Consider the following 4080-nt stretch of genomic DNA (forward strand, 5'->3'; position numbering starts at 1 on the left):
GTAAAGCTGAGCACTCGCTTGGAAAAAAAGAGGAAGAGTCCGTTTGTATTTTAGTTAGATATAATTAATTATAAAAATATTTAATTAATATAATTAATTTTAATTATAATTGATTATGTTATAACATAATCTGTTTATATAATATTTTTTTACAATTAATTTTAATAAAATTAAAGGTGTTTATATAATTTAATCAGAATCAATTTTAACTGTGTAAATTATTATAAATGACATTTCTTTTCAAAATTAAATTATTGGTAAAGTTATATTTAATATTATTAAATTTTTTAACTTTATTGAAGAAGTAAAATATTTATTTAACTTATATATTTGATTAATTATAAAAATTTAAATTATATTAATGTTAAAATTTTAATTTACATAAATAAATAACTTAATATATCTAAATTCAAATAAATTTAATGCCAAATATTAATTTTATAATAACTAATAAAAATAATAATATATAAATTAATCTATAATAACATTATGAGTATAAGCTATATTTAATAAAGATGTTATGGATAATAGTAAGTCAAATAAGTTAGATAATGAGAAAATTAAATGTGTAATAATAAGGGTAATATTGATAGGTGAGAGACTTTGATAAATAAATAATATTTCAATAATAAAATTAAATTTATAAATAATTTTTTAAAACTTCTCTTAAAATATGATTCTGACCTCAATAATCAACTATCAACAATTGATTGGGTAATTTTTTGTTGGAAGACCAAATAATCGATTTTTTGTTCAATCCGATTCCAAACAGTTGTCCATCTCTCTTTTCTCTCTTCAAAAGGTGGGCTAGGACCTATGAGGAGAGGTTGTTGTGATAGGCTCACGTATGCAAAGAATAGGCAAAGGAGAATGTCTCGTATTCGTTCTATTCCTAATTACTTAAATATAATTACACTATTCTTAGTTTTCAAAAAACAATAAGAATAAAATCTTTTTAAAATATATAAATTTAAAAATGATGATTTAATTTTTTAAAATATTATAATTTTTATAAAATTTTTATAAAATTTTCTATTATTAATAAATTTATATAAATTATCAAATTGTCCTTATTAAACAATAAATGATTTATAAATTTTGTTTAAATATTCACAACTTTTTTTCTTATATTCATAATAATGGAACAGCAAATCACAACTTCACATATTAAATTCCTTATTTGCTATTACATTATTGAGAATATAAGAAGAAAAGTTATTAATATTTGAACAAAATTTGTGAATTATTTATTTTCAACAAGGGTAATTTTATAATCTATATAAATTTATTAATGACAAAAAAATCTCTAAAAATTTTAAAAAAAATATGACATTTTGAGAAATTAAATTATTATTTATACATTTTAAAGAGATTTTATTATTATTTTTTCCTTTCAAAAATGCATAGATAAGGGCTCTTCTACTAAAGCTGAACTAAAAGGACTTAAAGTAGGATAACAACTATGTCAAGATCATAAATTTGAAAATGTAAAGATCCACACTGATTCCTTTAGGAGGTCTACACTTGATTATGAGGGAATGTAATCCCTCTCACCCTCTCTTGCAGACTGTGTATTAAATATGAAGCCTTCTTTGTAACTTGAAAGAAGTAGAATTGATTTTTTAAGGATGTGATTCTATTTATTGTGTTGACCTGTTGGCTAGAAATGCGCACACAGTTGAAAAAGGATGGAGCCTCTTGCTTCATGCACTGACTTTTTGTTAAGAAATTATGGCCAGTGATATGCGCTTATGCCCTAGCGATTCAGTTTTTTTTTTTTTTTATTTCTGTTTCTCTCAAGCCTTGGCTTGCCATATGTATTCGGAAAAAAAAAAGTAAAATCAAACTTATCAATAAAATTTATTGAATATATTTTATAATTTTATTTTTTAAGATAATAATATAATTAAACTTTTGAAATTACTCTTCATCTAATGAACAATTCTTTTATATATCCAATACATCATGTCATTTATATTTTATCTAATAAAATAAAAAATTTAAATTTAATTCTTACACTTTACTTACATTTTGCTATTAATTTTTACACTTTTTTCAATATTTTAAGCCTCTCCATCAACAAAGTGTTTGTTTATGGAGAGACCTAAAATATTAAAAAATAAAAATATAAAGACCCAAAATATCAAAAAAATACAGGAACTAATAACAAAACATAAGCAAGGTGTAGAGATCCAAAGTTATTTTTTCCTAATAAAATTATATCAGTTCAATCTTTTATATTATTATTTTTAATAACTTTATTTTTGAAACAGAATGCTTCTTTAATTTTTTATATTTTTTTCTATCATCATTAATGATAAAATCAATTTATATTGACAACTATCATACATATAATATTAGAAAGAGAAAAAAATAAAATGAAAAGATTGATATTGAAAAAGCATAATTAATAAAATTTTATTGGACAAACTTTATTGGACAAACCATGGATGACATAATACATAAAGCTCATGCAAGAATTTTTCTTTTTTAATACTCTATTTATGAAAGAATATTAAAAAGAGAGAAAATAAAGCGAAAAGACTGATATTAAAAAAATATAATAAATAAAATTTTAATTTTATTAAAATATTTTATATTTTATGATGTTAAATCTCTCTCAAGTGTCTTATAAATTAAAATGAAAATAGCATAATCGAGGTTGGACTCTCACTTAAAAGAGATTGTTGGATGGGGTGCTAAATGTAAATAGATTTAATTTGATAGGAAAAGAAAAAGAAATCTTGCATCAAATGAAGTTATATAAATGAAAGCATCCATGAACTTAGTATATTAAAATGTAAATGCTGGGTTTATATATGGTGTCACGTTCAATTATATGCATTAACATGTTACTTCGTGTTTCGGTTGAAGTCTCCGCTGTCTAGAGTACTCCTCAACCTAACACAAGATTTGGAAAGCAAATGCCGTGCACGTCCTCTACCATGCGCTGCTGCGCCTGCGCAGAAAACAGCTTTACGACTATTTCGAGAATGCTTTATCAATATATTTATTTAATATGACGGTACGTCTTTAAATTCAAACTTAAAATTACATGACAAGTTTATTTAACTCTCTCGACCAATAAAATTAAGTGCCTCTCAATAAAATAAATAAATAATTTTAAATTTTTAAAATTTAACTTACACAATGTATAATTACAATAAAATAAATGAATAAAATCTATTTATAAAAAATTAATAATGGTATACAATTGTAAACTATTAGATTAAATTTTAACAGTTTAAATTTATTTATTTTTATATGATAGTTATTTTATAAAATAATTAAATTTTTTGGTAAAAGATAATTAAATTTATACCATTTATTTTATTATTTAAGAGTGTAGATGAGATGAGAACAAGAAAAAGAAAAAAAAAAATGCTATGAAAGGATCGAACTTCAAGATTTGAATGCTACTGTACTGACCTTTAATGAGAAATTACTTCTTAATGTGAATTTTTTTTTAGAATATAAACTTAAGGGACATTAGATCATTTTTATGTATTTTATTATATCAAACACGATTTGATGTGACGATTTTTGTTGTTTTTCTAAAGGATGACTTTGGAAATGTTGGCGAAATAAAAAAAAAAAGGATAACTTCGAGAATTATTTAATTTCTTGACCAAAAACAATTTTAAGAATATTGAAGAATACAATTTAATATCACTGGTTTTTCTTGTTTATATTATTCAGCTTCTGTGAGGTTGGAGAGAAGGGGATATAAAAAAGTAAGGAGAATGATAATTGAAGACTCTATAAAAAAATTAATATAAAATAAAGATCTTTAAATTGTAAATTCATGATAATTTAGTTGTAAAAAATTTTTGATATTTTTTAAATGTCTTTGTTTGTCATTCTCCAAGATAATATAAAGTAAGATGGATGGCATTTATGTCAATATAAAATCCAAAAGTCCCAATAATGATGCATGCATGTTAGGGTGATGCCAAAGTTGGTCCATCTTACTTTCGATCTAAAACCAAAGTTTATTTACTTTATTTTATCGGTATCGTTCCGGGACCGCGCATGACAAGACCCCATATTCTTATTAAAAATTGTCCATGTGTTCAGTTT

This window comes from Prosopis cineraria, unplaced genomic scaffold (genome assembly GCF_029017545.1).
Source record: "Prosopis cineraria cultivar Desert tree isolate PC_DT_omini unplaced genomic scaffold, ASM2901754v1 PC1, whole genome shotgun sequence".
Taxonomy (NCBI): domain Eukaryota; kingdom Viridiplantae; phylum Streptophyta; class Magnoliopsida; order Fabales; family Fabaceae; genus Prosopis; species Prosopis cineraria.